This window comes from Ursus americanus, chromosome 12, assembly GCF_024610735.1.
Source record: "Ursus americanus isolate L20-20 chromosome 12, mUrsAme1.1.p, whole genome shotgun sequence".
NCBI classification, from domain to species: domain Eukaryota; kingdom Metazoa; phylum Chordata; class Mammalia; order Carnivora; family Ursidae; genus Ursus; species Ursus americanus.
The window spans coordinates 14,004,645-14,021,132 of record NC_142138.1 but is presented as its reverse complement, the minus strand read 5'-3'; the positions used below and the strand labels follow the sequence as shown (position 1 = coordinate 14,021,132).

Here is a 16,488-nt window from a genome sequence, read left to right as displayed (position 1 = left end):
TCCACGGATGAGTGGATACACAAAATGTGGTGGCCTCATCCAATGGAATATTATTCAGCAGCAAAAAGGAAGGAAGTTCTGACACATGCTACTACACAAAGGAAACTTGAAGACATTATGCAAAGTGAAATAAGCCAGTTATAAAAAGGCAAATTCTGTTGGATTCCACTTCTATGACGTATCTAGATAAATGAAATTCAGAGAGACGAAAAGTGGAACGGCGGTGGTGAGAGCCTGTGGGGAGCAGGGGCATGTGATGAAGAGTGAGGGTTTAGTGAGTAGAGTTACTCCCTGGGAAGAAGAAAATGGCACTCGTGATGGATGGCTGGGGGGTACTGCACAACGCTGTCCATACACTTTACACCCCTGAACTGTATGCCAAGAAATCTTAGAATGATAAATTTTTAGTTATGTGAAGTTTACCACTATAAGAACTAGTGATAATAACTCCCCTTCATGAGGTACCTACTGTATACTACGTGCCTATTAGTCATGGTACATACATGATTCGGTTTTGCCCTCACAACAGTCTTATGGGAGAATAATGATAATTATTATTTCATCAAGCGCATAGTATGTGCCAGGCATTGTTGTGAACCCTTTGTAAGTACCAACTCTGTTAATCCTCACGACAGCGCTGTGAGGTAGATGGCGGTATCCTTTCCATTTTATAGCTGGAGATATGGAGGAGAGAAACGTAGATGTAATTTATTGAAAGTAAGTGGTGGTTGGAGACAGGATTAGAATCCAGGTTAGTCTGGCCCGTGAGTCTTCTCACTTACCTCGATACCTGTTATCTCTCAGGATAAGTGACTTTGCCAAAGGTTACCCAGCAAGTAGGTGGCAGAACTGGGGTTTGGCCTCCCGTTGGCCTGAGTCAGTAGCAGGGCAGTTGAGCTCTCTATTATGGAGAAAGGTGGGCCTACCTCAGAATGCCTTGGGAGAAGGGAGTTTAGAATGAGGGCATAAGCACAGGGAGTACAGGAGCTTGAATGCAACAAGATTAAGAGCCTAATGAATGCCTCTCCTGCCTTTTATTAATATTATATATATTAATATTATATAGTTTCTGAAACCAGGGAGTTTTTCCTTCTCTTGGGTAGACTACAGTTTGGAGACTTGTGCTCAGTCTTGAACCTCACACTTGAAAAAGGACATAGGCAAATCAAAGAGTGTCCTGAGGAGGGGGGCCAAGACACTTGGAGGACTAGAAACTATGTTGAACCAAGACTTCTCAACACAGGTGTAGCGTCCTGAGCTCCCAGGTACACACAAGAGGCAGAGAGCTGTGGACTTGTAGAAACTGGTAGGATGTCACTGATCCCCTTAGCATCTTTATTGGGGGGAGACAAGTAATATGGATCAAGCCTAACCGGGAGATTTATATGCCCGAATACTAGGTCATCATCTCTAGTCTACCTGCCACCGATAGCCGGTATAACCAAAGGGACAGGAGTGAGCTCGAGTGTCGCAGACTTTATCTTGTCCAGGGGCCATGTTTTTGGGCATTGCTCTTGCATTATGTAACCCACCATTGGATAAGCTGTGCCTAGATCCTTAAAATCCCAATCACCAAATTTTAACTCATGAGGAGAGGTAGTTTATATTCTTGACCTAGAACTAAATCCTCAGTTGAGGGTGGCAAAACTGGCCCCAAAGAAAGATACCACCAAACTCTCTAATGCTATTTTTGGTTCTTCAACTAGACACAAAGGAGAACATCAGTGAAATCATTATTTCAGCTCAAAGCCATTTGACTTTGTGGAAAAAAATGTCCAATCCCTGGTGAAGGATCAGGGAGAAGGCAGAGTCAGGTGTCTTCTGCTTGGCTTACTTCACTCCAGTTCTGTATGATTCACATTAGGCCCTGGTAGCATCTGGCTTCTGCAGCCTGAGCTTGTTACTATGTCTCGACGCAAGTCTAGGGAAAGCTAGTAGAAGGGATATAGTGTATTAAAGCCTGGAACAGAGACAGCAGAGAGCCGGACACCCCCTATTAATAGTGGTCATCTCTCCAAAGAGTTGTGTAGTAGCGGAAGGAGCTGACTTGTTCTGTGTGACCCAACAAATAGAAGCAAGATTGGGCGATACAAGTTTCTTTGAAGCTGTGTCGGTGTATGAGGAGGAGGAATTTTCCGCCACTTAGGTGGACCACCTTCTGCGTTAGTGAGTCCCCAGCACTTAGGAGTGTTCAGGTAGCAACCGTATGGTGGGAAAATTGTGGGAGTCAAGTAGAGGATGAAGTATTGAACAAAGTCATGTCGAAGTTGAATCCTGAGACTAGTTTTAAAATTCTGTTTCTTCCTTAAAGTCATCCCTGTTGATGTGCTTTATCTTCAGACAAATGGAGGTTTTTCAAACTCCACTGGAGATTAGTTTACTAAACCTTTGTTGTTGCCCAGCAGGGGACCAACTGAATTGTGCAGGATAAGAGTTTAAGTGAAGTATTTTGTCCTACATATCAACGAAATGGAAAACTGGGTTTTTGTCATTTGGAATGACAAATTTTAGTTGTTTATCATAACTAAAGTATTCTCAAGCTTGACTGCATTTTTTTTTTCAAGCCAAAAAAAGAAACATTTGCAGAACGTGACAATAGCTAGGATTTTAAAATCCAAAAGCTGTCAAAAATGTTTTGATCCCAATTAAAGAGACCCTTTGCAGCAATTTACACCTTGTCTTGAATTTCAAAGGGTTCTTGATCCCAATCCTAACATGAGTAAATTCTGTTTTATTATTAGCATATTGCAGGGAATAAATCAATATTGAAAAGCTGTTCAGATTTTCAGATAGCTAGATATTGATAATGTGTCAAAGGGATCAGTGAGACTGCAGAAAATGTCATATATAAACTCATGGTTATTGGTAATAGTAGGAGCTGTAGGAAATCAGGAATAGATGTGGTTTTCATATCAATGTTACTAGGTCCTCAAATCAGACCTGTGGGTACTAAGGCAGGAGGGAAGTCATCTTCATTTTGCAGATAAAGAAACTGACTTGGCTGCAGACTCAGAACAAACCTTCCAATTTCAAATCTTCAGTCTTTCCAGGGAAACTTATTGACTTCTCTTCTCTCTTGATTTACAGTTTTATTCCATAGAATTGCTATAATTTGATGCCATAAAAAAATCCTAAATATTGCGGGACCCTGACAATCAGTCTGTTTCTCAAGACAGAGGGCCGTAGTCTGAATCAACTTTTCAAGATGCTGTGAGACCTTGTTGCCATAATCACGTGTAAATTTTGCTTGTTCGTTGGGCGTAGCCCACCCTGATGGTACTACTGTATGTACCATCTGAAGTACATTACAGCAATTCTGTGAAGTAGGTGCTTTTATTATGACCATTTTATAGTCAAGGGAAGTGAAATCCAAATTAAGTCCCACAGTAAATTAAGTAGCAAGAGCTGAGATCCAACCCCAGGCAGTCTGGTCCAGGAGCCGTGATGCTAGTAAGATAGCACTAATAATAACATACCTGCCTTAGTCTGTTTGGGCTTCTCTAACAAAAATGCCATAAAGGAGGCGGCTCATAAATAGCAGGTATTTCTTTCTCACAGTTCTGGAGGTGGGGAGTCAGATATCATGGCCCCGGCAATTTCACTGTCTGGGGGGAGAGCCCACTTCCTCATAGCTGATGCCTTTTTGCTGCATGTCCTCACATGGTGGAAGGGGTCAGGATGCTTTCTAGAGCCTCTGTTATCAGGACCCTAATCCCATTCAAAAAGGGTTTCACTCTCAGGACCTAATTACCTCCCAAAGGTCCCACCTCCTACTACCATCTCCTTGAGGGCTAGAATTTCAACATATGAATTTGGAGGGGGGAGGACATAAACATTCAGACCATAGCAATACCAAATTTTATAAATGATGTGCTTTTAAATATGTTAGAGCAGATTCAGTATTCTCTCTGTTTTATTGTCACCATTATTCATTTTCATGCTGATGACCTTTCCTGAGGGAAGGTGCAAAGAGTGGAGTTAGTACTGAAACTGTCTTGTAGATGGAATGTTGGCTGTGTAACCCATATGTGCTTAGGCAAGAGCAGATCGGATGCCTCTTCTATGCCACGTGATGCTCTGTTTCCTGGGGATTCAAAGATGGAATTAGACGTGGTCCTTGCCCCCGAGCCTTTCACAGTCTGGTGTCACCAGACTCACAAATGGAACTGACAATTGCTAAAACCCAGGTGTGAATGGAGTTGTCAGGACTCAGGGGATCAAGACTAAGCTTTGCCTAGAACATTCAGGAATTTTTCACAGAAAAGGGCACACTGACATGGCAGTGGAGGAGTGAGCTAGAGAGGACCAGATAAGCAAGTCAGGAAAGAAAAATCGATATTTCAAAATGCACAGAGGTCTTAAAGAGAAAGCTACATGTGTTCATTCTTCTCTGCAAAAAGTATTAATGAGCACTTCTACAAACATGCAGATGAGTGGGGCCATATCTTTTTGTTCATCACTGTTATCTGTCTAGTTAGCACAATGACCCCCACATAGTAGGTGCTCAGTAATACTGCACAAAAATTAAATTGACTTAGTGATTAAGAACCAGCAAATGTACAAAAGAAAAACTAGGGCATAGCGGGGGAGAGGTGGAGAGCGACCCAGGATTGAATATCGTCTCTCGTCATAGAGGGCTAATGATATCTTAAATGCAATGGTTGCACTTAAATCTCAGGGCTGATTTAATAATGTACTCTTCAGGGAAAACCAGATGTTACTTGTATCTCATCAAAAACAGGACTGTTCTTCCTTCAGTTCAAACTGGATGTTTTGAGTGGGGCTTGGGGAGAGCAGTTCAGGAAGAGGAAGGGAAAGTGGCCCTGGGGAAGAAGGGGAAGGGGCTACAGAGCAGAGTGCTGGGATCTGGGAGTCTATGGGGCATCCCCGTCATGCCGGGAGCCCCTGAAACACTACACAGAATTCTCACTAGACTACTTCTGAACTAGCCTGTAAGCTTCACGGCATGGTTTCCCACATGCTCGTGTGTGTCCTGTCTCCTTGGACACCCACCAGTTCTGGAAGGTTTGATTGCTGCCTCTTACAGATGAGTCTACTAAAGGTACAGGGAGGATAAGTGGCTTTCCCAAGGCTATTATGTATAGGAATTGATTTCAGATTCACATTTTGCAGCACCTGAGCTCGTTTTCCTTCTCCTACTCCAGAGATTCTCCACTTCATTGGTTCTTTCCCTGTACTGGGTGTTTTGGAACCTTATGTAGGCATTATGTGGTTACAACTTTTGGGGAAGAGGGTCCTAATGCAGGAATTTAGTAGGGACGAAGGATGCTAGACATTCTACAGAGTATAGGATGGTCACACACAACAGAAATGTTTCCTGTGCTATATGACTTTCAGATGTCTTACTAGACATCCATGTAGATAAAAAACCTATTTATAATGAACTGGATCTAAAATCTAACTCTGCATATAAGCAAAGTATATCCATAATACTGAATTTTCCAGAAATGCAACTGAGCTACAAGAAGGGAGTACTTTGTTTTATTGGATCCGCATCAAGAGCTGTTCTTCGTTTTGGGAAACCATACCACGTGACGCTCTTCACGTTTGAGTCACCAACATGGCGCAGGTGTACCAGTTTCATGGTACCTGTCATGTTCACTATAACTCGACTCATTTGGCCCTTCCTTAAAAATGTCAGATGTAGGGAAAAGAGCATCTGCATATTGAATCGAACACTTCTTCAACCCAAATTTATTCATTATAAGAAAATGTAAACATATAACAACGTCCTATGTTCTTCTGTTGTAGTTGTAACTAAGTATTTATATGTCGACATTCACATCATTTTTTATCCGAAATCATCTTTTATTTCTTTGTTATAATTAGGACAGTTTGATGTGCTTGAACTTTATGTGTGTAGGTAGAGTATATAATCCTTTGCAGGCAATAAAGGAAGGATTACAAAATATGTGTTATAAAAAGAAGGTGTTTGGTCAGACAAGATTAAGAACCCCTGTCTAGACCAGGCCACCATTTTCATTGGTTCATTCACTCATTCATTCAGTCGATTCATTCATTCATTCATTCATTCATTCATTCCACAAGTGCTTATTGAGTGAAAGGGGTATTCTACTTGGTGGATAGAGATGAATCGGCCTGAAACCATTCCTTCAAGGATCTTCTGGCATTGGAGGTAGGACATATATAAATAACTAAAAGCTCAAAACAAGAATAATGAATATAATAAGAGAAAGAGGAAAGTATCACGAGAGTTTAAAAGAAAAAAATGATTTCTTCCGTCTGAAAAAAATATGGACTGATTTAGGAAGAAAGGGCAAAATCTTGAAAAACGGACAAGATATGATGTTGGGGGTATTAGAAGACCAGTGTCCAGGCAAAGGGAATTACAGGGAGTGTTTACTAAGCCTGTATAACAGGAAAGTCATGAAGGAGGGCAGGCATGGGGAAGAATGACATGTCTATTATTCTGGATGGGTAATTGCTATCAGTGAGAGAGGAAACTGAGAAAGTAGGCAGGGGCCAGATTGTAAGGCCTGGAATATCAGACCAAAGGGTTTTGGTTGAACCATGCGTGTTAGAGCTCAGATACTATTCAATATACAGAGAAGTCGGTACGGGGACTATAAGGCCACCCTTAGTTCTTAAGATGCCTTTGTGCTAATCAGGAACAGGTCCTTTCTTTAAAACTCATTGCCATCTTCTGGTAAATTGTTGCACTAAGTATATACACTTTTGATGACTATAGCGTGTCTCATTCCCCTGGAAGCTGTGCAGTATACACCCTGCCCAGCTGGACATGGCAGATCTCGGCGTATCATCAGTGGATGAGCAGAATGCTGGGGTTGCCACATCTTGCCATTCCCTGTGCAAACCAGGCACTGCCCAGCTTTTGTGATTTTTCTCAAGGCAGCCCCTGCACTCTGAATGTCCTTTGCCTTGTTTCACACAGTAAATATCTCATTTTTCAAGGGCTTGTAATGTCAACAGTAATACCAACAGCAGTACAACACACTTAAATTTATCAAGACCTTTCTCTGGGCAAAGTGCTTCCTTCAACCAAGTGCTTTACACATTTCCTCCCGCATGCAGGGTTCATGCCAAGTCTGTCGGAATCCACGGCCCACACTCCTTGCCAGTATGGTGTAGGCACCAGAGAGTGGCTGGAGTGGAAGGAACATGGATTTGAGATCCAGACTATCCTGGATCTACTCTTGCCCAGTTGTGTGATTGTAAACCAATTTTTCTTAAGGACATTGTGCCTCTTTTAGTCATCTGTAAGATGGGAATAATAAAAGTACCTATGTCTTAGGGTTGGTGCAAGATTAAATGAGGATTTAATTTAATCCCATAAGATTTAGAATAGTGCCTGATATATAAGGCTCTAGATGTTAAATAATATCATATCATTACCTATATTGGGCCTTCTTTGGTACAGACCTTCTTATGTCCTCTAAGCAAAATGAAGAAGTCCTTTTGTAATGCTCCTACAGCACCCTCTGCTCTCCTTCATCATAGCAGACCATCACGCTCCCATCAGACGACACACTCCACGAGGTGCCTGGTGCCTTGACCAGCCCTTGCTCTATCTGCAGGGTCTCGCATAGGCCCTAGCATGTGACAGAAATGCTAGTTGGACACTGAAGGAAGGAGGAGGAAAGGCAATCAGGGAGGAGCAAAACAAAGGAGAAGGAAGGAAGGAACAAGGAAATCATGAATAAGTCAACTTACAAAGAAATGCAAATCACCTGGGCCAGATCTTGGAGCCAAAGCTACTCATTTTGCCACGCAGGCCGTGCGTCCAGGAAAGAACAATGTACGTGGTTCAGAGTGAACCCAGTCCTAGGATGTCCTGGATGGGAGGCCCCTTGTGCAGTGACTAATGTACTCATTTGCAAGTGAAGAAACCTAGAACCTCAAGAGAAGTGATGCCCGACACCCCCCTCCCCCGCAAATCACATGCGAGGCACACAGATTTGAACACCCCTCGGGGCTCCCCTGTGTCACTCTGATGCTCACAAACAGGAAATAGAAAGTGTTCGCTTCCCTCCCTCCACTTCCTTTATTTTGTCTTTCTCTCCTCTATACCATGTCCATGCTTTCTGCTCCCTCGATCAGTGTTCGGGCTCCCACGTGCCTGACAGCAGCCCCAGATCCATTTTAATATCAAAGAGACTGAATATCTAAGGGGGAAAATTGGGTCTCTGTATGTTTAGCTTCTCATTGGATGATATTGGATTTTAATTTATCACAATAAAGAATCAATTTATAGCTCAAAACCAACATATTTTTAGAAACTGATACAATGAGGAAGCTGCCTCTGAAAGATCATTTTGGCAGGATCTTATAATTCATGACAGGGGGGAAAGGATGTCCATATCACCCTGGAAAGTGAGACCGTGAATGTTTCCACGCAGTTCTGGTAAATTCAGAAATGTAATATCTTTCCCTTAATGAATCATTTTTATCAATTTTGGTCTTTAAGGAGGTAAAAGGTAACATTTTCTTTGCTAGCTCCTTTTACATGCTTGATCTCATTTCTTTCTATCCCCTAAGGACTCCACTAAGGAATATTACTAGCATTAAACAGATGCAGAAACTGAGACTCAGAGAGGTGAAGGGACTTGCACAAGGCCAAATATCAAACCAGTTGCAGAGCTAGGAATGGCCCCCAGCATGGCACAGTGGCCAGGCCCACGTTCTTTCCAGTTCCCGGTGGTGGTATCTCAGCCCTTCAAGGGTAAAGTGGCTATTCCTTGCTCTCCAGCGGGGAAGTCAAACTGTGTCTAGGGTTCTCATCATGCAGACCGGCCCTGTGACTGAAGGTTTATCAGCTACACTTTGGGCTTCTGAAGTGGGGAGGGTGTGCGAGCCACTGGTCTCAAAGCTGCAGAGCCTACATACGCAGGGTGACCTTGGGTATGGCTCATCTGCTTGCTCCCTGGGACTCTGTTTCCTCAGCTGATGGTCATTCCACAGCATTGTTATTAACGGTCCAGAGAGCAAACATGGTGGGTCGCATGGGCTCTGGCAACTATTTCATTCCGCCTCTGTACCGTGAAAGCCACCTCACCCAACATGTAAACAAATGAGTTTGGCTGCATTCCAATAAAACTTTGTCAAAATAAGTATCTAGTTCATGAGCCGTACTTTGCTGGCTCTGTTCTGGCTGATTATTAAGGAGTCTTCTTACTTTCTCCTTCTGGCACTCGGATGAGCCCAGTGGGAGAGCAGGTTGAATACCAGCTGAAGACCTCAGGTGCTTCCTCTCTCTCAGCCCTTGGTCACTGTTCTTTCATGGCTGACTTTTGGGATGAATGCAGAAGTGGGTTGTTTTGTTTTGTTTTAGAAACTTTGAAGATAAGTATTCAGCTTTGAGGAATTGTATTATTATTATTGCTACCATTTGTTGAGCACTAATTGCCAGACACTGTGAAGTGCTTCCCATATATTTTTCTCATTGAATTCTTGCAGTCCATCTGTTAGTTATATAGTATTAGCCTCACTTTACAGAGGAGGTGACTAGGATTCAGGGAGGTTAGGTCACTTAACAGGACCGCTGTGAAGTTTTTGTCAGTTTCTTCTTCTTTTTTTTTTTTTTGGTCAATTTCTTCATAGTCATTGAGTACCTACTATGTGCTCAATGGGATGTGCATACATGGGTGAATAAAAGGAAGGTCCCTACCTCTTAGAGTTTACATTCTAATGTGGGGAGACAGAAAACAGTAGCCACACATCAATCCCATCCTCTGTTGGAGGGTGGTCAGTGCTAAGGAAAAGGAAAAAGTAAAGCAAGGTCAGGGCAGTTCTCCACTGTACTTTCTTTGTCCTTGCGAAGGGGCCTGTGACATACGTGCATTGTAAATCACAAATATTAACGTGCTCTGGGAGCTTCCTGTAGTTTTAAGGGTCAGCTGAGTAATGGAGAAAGACACTTCTGAAAATTCTCATGCAAATTCCGGAGGCCCTTAGACTTGATAAATCAGAGCTGTCCGTTTGGGTGTTGCCGTTTTTATTTAGATGGCCAATGGCTTTCTGTGGGATCTGCTGTTGATTGTTTTTCTCTCTCACTCATTGCTCTTAAATTTTAATTTAAAACACGTTTCCGCGACTCTGTCATGGTTATTTAATAGTTACTTCTCTTTTTACGAGGACGCTCCTTGCCAGAGCCGTTTGTATCGAAATGGTGAGACTGCAAGTAGGCACAGCGGTGATGAGATGGTTCTTTGTGCTTCTCTGGAGTCCTAATCAGTGGCGGCCTGACATGGGCAGCCTTGGTAGTTCTGGGTACAGGAAAGGAATGTGTGTCCTCGAAAGTGAGAGTCCGAGTCAAGGTGAGAGCCTGGTCAAGCCCGCCTCTCGGGGGCGGGGTGGGGGGGGATGTGCTGGGGAGAACATGTGGACTAGATGACTAGTGGCATGGAAGGAGCCCTGGATTTGAAGGGTCACTCAGTTAGAGAAGCTCAGGTTGAACTGTAACCAAAGAAACAACAGGAACAGCAATGGTGATCCAAAGAAGGCTAACACTGTCGTCCCGGACGTTCTTGTAGGTGCTTTCTGTACATCTCATTTCATACCTTTATGAAGCAGTGACTCTCTTAGTAGCGCAGTGTCCTCCTTTGGAGTCTGAAAGCAGTCATTAACTAGCCGGTCTTAACAGCCAGCCTGCAAAAGAGAGGTATTGCCTCTTGTTTGTAAAAGATGACACAGAGGTGCGGAAAGGTGCAGTGTGTTGCCGCGCTGTCCCTCAGATAGTAAAGGGCGCCTCGTGCAACACGTTATGTAATGCCATCCCGGCTTGTTGGCCAAAATAAGGAAACTGGTGCGTGAGTGTGAACAGTCTCCCACGGATGGCTAGCTGATACCTTGAACAAAATGCTTCAATGTTCAGTGATATCCTGGTTTATTTTTCATCATTTATGCTATAGTTACAGATTGTGTGTGTGTGTGTGTGTGTGTGTGTGTGTGTGTGTGTGTGTAGCATTAATGAAGTGCGTTTTTATATCTTATAGTCACTGTTTTCTTGCACCTTTCCCCACTTTTCTATGCACCAGGAGCAACCATGCTAAGCTGGGAAGGCATTTGCATTCCCTGATTACTTGCAGATATGAGAAGTGGGACGGATGAGAATTTTAAATGAAGAAACAAACAAAAACGCTAGACTGAGTCATTTGAAGGCAGGACCCATGGTTTGGCCATTCTTGTATCTCCTGTCTCATGGCATGTAGTAAGCTCCCAGTAGGTATGTACACAATTGCACTAAATTCCCCCATTGTGAAGTCAGACAGCCTGTGATTCACCTGCTTGTCTCGCTGTGTCTAAAACCGTTAGCCATTGTGGGTGGTCTTTAAATTCTATCAACAGTTATCTAGTGGAGACAGAAAATGGGAGCTCCATCCGCTCTGGCGGTGGGCTTCAGTGATAGAATACATTTCACTCAGGCCACGTCTGTCCTTCCTAGGGCTCCTCGAATTTCTAGATGAGTAGGAGGTTACATAAGAGGTGTTAAAAGTTGCACGTAAGGTACTAAATCTCACCTTCTGGTGTTAGTAATGCTTTAATGCATAGGTGCCTCGTTTCCCCCATCTTTCTTTCTCTTTCCCCTGATCTAATATACCTTTATCTTGCTCATCCCTGTTCTCCAGTGCTCATATGTATGTAAATAAGTCACTTTTTTTCTATTGCCATATGCATTGTCCAAGGACATTATCAAGTATCAACACTGTAGAAGATATAAAGTATGACCTGCTATAAAAGAAGTAAAATACACCTGAGGGGAACGTGGGATCTAATTGGGGGAAGGAAAAGAACAAACACTTATTGAGCACCTACTGTGTGTCTAGCCCTCTACTAATATTATAATACAGGTCCCTGGGGGACAGCAACTCTTGCCTTCTTCTGCCCATCCTGTGCCCTGCCAGAGCAGAGAGTACTCCCCAAGGGAGGGAGTCCCTTCAAGGACCTGTGGGGTCTGCACCTCAAAATTTTGATGACAGGCACCCTGGGTCCTGGAGTATGTGCAAGCGTGTTTTGCTCCAAAGGATGAGAGAGAGAAGGTTAGCCTAGCAGAAGTGGGAGGTGATGAGGGAGTGCTGTGAGGGAGTCTATTGTGCTGGGTGAATTACACACACCGTCTCACCCAGTCCTCAGATTCATGCCGTGTTACTAACCCCATTCTGCTGGCTGGAGCCATGAACACCGGGGGTGGGGAAGGACAAAGGTGTGCTCTAGGCACTGAAGACAGAGGCCAGTGACTCCACAGTTCTGACTTGAGCCCGGGGCCTCACGGTCTGTCTGATGGCCCCACATCAGACCCGGTATGCAGCCATTGCCACCGTATGCAGCTCCCATACTATGGCTCCAGCCAAACATTCTCTGGGGATCCCACCGGCACTCATCCTCCTCCAGCTGCCTCCATCCAATAACTCAGGGATTTGCCTGCCAGAATGGATTTGACTTCTTAAACTATTTAGAAAATCAGGAGATTGCAGATCTGCAAGAAATTACCAGGGAAGCATGGCCTCAATATTTAAATACAATATGCCTGCACCTCCAGAGACGGAGGTCTGAATTTTTCATGATGTCTAAGAGATACACAGACTATTTTGAAATTATATATCTAAAAAATTCGAAGATAAAGATGGCACTGGCAATTGTCTAAACTCAAGACAGTCACAGCTGCACCTTGGGAGGGAAGACACTTCCTCTCCTCCGTAAATGGGTCCAAGGAGGGAGCCTGAGACTGTGAGGTGTGCAGATGAACCATCTCGTGACCGCCGTCTGATACATTGCACCCACGTGCATGGATGCCGTGGTCGTTGACAGGGTCTGATCCTTACTTGTATTTAATGCCTCCTCTAACAAAAACAGCATTTATTTATCGTGGAAAATTTATGAAATACAGAAAAGCTGCAGAGAAGAAAATACAAAAGTGATCTGAAGTGCCACTGCTTAGAAACAAACCCAGGCAATATTTTGGTGCCTGTACCGCCAGTCTTTTTACGCAAATACAACTTTTTTTCAAAACCAAAATTATCCTGTACATGCTGCTTTGTAACCTTTTTGCTTATGTACGTCTTCTCTTTCATTAACTATTTCTCTAACATTCTCAGTCACTGTAAAGCATTCTAGCATATGTGTGCAATGTAATTTAATAAGCCCCATCTTGTTAGTGTCTGCATCTTTGGGCATGTCTTTTTATATACATCTGTGAGGATTTCCTTTAGTTGAACTTCCGAGTCACTGGCTCAACATATATGTATATTTTTAAAGCTTTGTGGTGTTTTTTTTTGGTCAAATTATGTTTTAGAAAGTTGTACTGCCAGATGTACAAACACTGATCAATGTTTCACTACATATTTTGAGCATGTTGTCATTTATTTTATTTTTCTAAGTTTTTAAAATTTATTTATTTGAGAGAAAGGAAGAGAGCACAAGCAGGGAGCAGAGGGGAGAGGGAGAAGGAGAGGGAGATTCCCTGCTGAACAGAGAGCCTGACTCATGACTGGATCCCAGACCCTGGGATCATGACCTAAGCCGAAGGCAGACGCTTAACCAACTAAGCCACCCAGGGGTCCCTCATTTATTTTAAAATAGAAATTTTTAAGCTTTTTGATATTAAACTTTAGATGGAATACCTTCGTCTTGATTTCATTACCCTCTCAGAAGAGTCTTCACAGGGCAGCAATGTAATTGGAGAGACTATATTTTATACTGATGAGACTAATAGTCCTTTGGCTTTACCTGCAAATCCGAATGATGCCGAAGGGCCTTGAGAGTTGGCTCAAATTGGATTTCTTATTGGGGTTGGCTTATCAGTTCTCAAACTGTTAACTCTCTGGACCACAGTTATGCCCTTGGTCCTACACTTCCTCTGGCCTGTGTACAGGGCAGTATTATCAATTCCCCATGTGTGCATAAGTGCCACCAAAAGGACAAAACTTGACAGTCTGGACAATTGTAATTTAAGATTTCTGATCTTTGACTTTTAAGCAGAATAAAAATATATATATATATATATTCATCCCTACCCATAAAGCTCTGCAGCCTTGGGCAAGTCTTTTCACCACTGTGAGCCTAAGTGTCCTCCACCCTAAGATGAAGATGGGGATGACTTTGGCCTTCTTCAAAAGTCTGTGGGAATAATTCAGGGAAAGCAAATGCATGTTAAAGCTCTTTACAAATGAGCGCTCCTTGATGACGTGTACTATTTTTGTTCCAGGAGTAGAATAAAGTTGGCATTCAGCAAATGTTTATGAGTGCATAAACTCCTCCTTGGTGTTCTTCATTCTAATAATTTGTGTAATTTATGGAGAACGGGTTTATGGAGCTCCGGAATGCAGCCTCGGTCTGTCCAAATTCAGAATTAGTGGGATCTGAAATAATGAGATTTTCCGTCGGCTTCCTTCAGGGTGGCTCCAGTACCCCCACGGCGCTCATCAGTTGGGTTTCCTGCCCATAGTGCTTATATTCCTGCCACTCAGATAAGGTCTTCTAGAGAACCGAATGTGCTTTATACCTCTTGGGGCCATTTCTCTAGCTTCAGAGAACTTTCTGCACAAATCTGCCTTTGGTTTTATCTCTTTTTATGGAACTATGTGAATATCATCGGGAGAGTTAAGGTTAACTATTCCATCGTGTCTAAAATTCCATCCTTAAAAACCAGAACTTCCATCACACCTTGGAAAAGTCATTTGTTGTTCTTTTCCTGATATCCTCATCTGTAAAAAGTAAATTCTTCTATCAAACATTTACCACAGATGCACTGTGTCCCAGGGACTGGGACACCAAGATGGATCAGAGAGACGCCCTTCCTCCGCAGGACTCATGATCTAGCAGCCAAGGAAACAACCTGTTAGATGACAGAGTGATAAGGTCACGGTGTAGTCGCCTCACTTCACGTTCATACACGTGCGCTTCTGTATTAATGCCCTGAAAAGGAAAGCAAACAGAATCATTCTACTTAAGCGAGCAGATGATATTTAATCGATCCATACTGGGAGTGTTGGTGAAATAGATATATAAGGTAGAGATACTGAGCAGAGACCAGCATCACAGAAGCGATCATTGGTGGGGAGTAAACTCCGCTCAGCCTGGCATCCCGCTGGCTCCCACAACCAAAGGGGGAACCACTGTCCGTTCATACCGCACCTGTCTTTCTGGGTCTTCGCATGTAGTGTGTTTTGGTTTTATTGTGTTTTTCTGCCTAGAGCTTTCTTCCCCTGCCTCCCCCCAGCCCACTCACTGTTGACCCCTTCCTTTATTTGGCTGACTCTAGTTTATCGTGTAGGCCACTCTACTCAGGTGCCTTTTTTTCAGAAATTTCTCCATAACCTACCACCTAGGCTAGATAGCATTTGTCTGTACTTTCAGGCATCAGCCACTGGTAATAATTATTAAACTGTGTTTTACAAAAGGTAGAAAAAGCCCAAGTGTCCATCAGTGAATGAATGGATAAACAAAATATGTCCTATCCATACAGTGGAATGTTATTCAGTGTTAAAAAGGGAAGGAGATTCTGAAACAAGCTACAAAGTGGATGAACCTTGAAGATATTATGCCAAGTGAAATAAGCCAGTCACAAAAGGACAAATACTGTATAATCCCTCTTATATGAGGTTCCTAGAGTAGTCACATTCATAGAGCAAATAGCACAGTGGTTGCCAGGAGCTGGGGGGGGGATGGGGAGCTCATGCCAATAAGTACAGAGTTTCAGGGCACCTGGGTGACTCAGTCAGTTAAGCATCTGCCTTTAGCTCAGGTCACGATCCCAGGGTCTTGGGATCGAGCCCCACGTCAGGCTTCCTACTCAGCAGGGAGCCTGCTTCTCCCTCTGCCTCTACACCTCCCCCCTGCTCGTGCTCTCTCTCTCTCAAGTAAATAAATGAAATCTTAAAAAAAGAAATAAGTACAGAGTTGCAGTTGGGGACGATGAAAAAGTTGTACAACAGTATGAATGTTCTTAATGCCACTGACCTGTACACTTAAAAATGGTTCAAGTGGTAATTTTTATGTTATGTATATTTTATAACAATGAAAAAATATGTTATAATTGGGTGTGTTGTGACAGTATGCCTTCCAGTACCTTATGCTCCCTTGAGAGCAGAGGCCAGGGGTTTTCATCACTGTGTTCTCAGTACTAAGCCAACACCTCGTAGATAGTAGGTACTCACTTAAAAAAAGTTGCATGAGGGGCGCCTGAGTGGTTCAGTTGGTTGAGCGTCTGACTCTTGGTTTCCGCTCAGGTCGTGATCTCAGGGTCATGAGATGGAATCCCACGTGGGGCTCTGTGCTCAGGGGGGAGTCTGCTTCTGTCCCTCTGTCCCTCCCCCTGCTTGCACTCTCTCTGTCAAGTAAATAAATCTTTAAAAAAAAATCGAGTGAATAAATGTAGAAGTTGTCTATTATTAGGATATCAGAATAATACACCCTAATTTTATAGATAGGAAAACTCAGAGGGAAGTGCTGACCTTACTAGGACCACACAGCTCGTAGCCATCCGTGTCA

General features: G+C 43.2%; 1 protein-coding gene across 4 annotated transcripts in view; it reads left to right on the top strand.

Moving 5' to 3' along the window:
• Nucleotides 1–16,488, top strand: part of DAB1 (DAB adaptor protein 1) — a 389,340-nt gene that overhangs the window by 257,648 nt on the left and 115,204 nt on the right. The gene's annotated exons all lie outside the window — the stretch shown is intronic.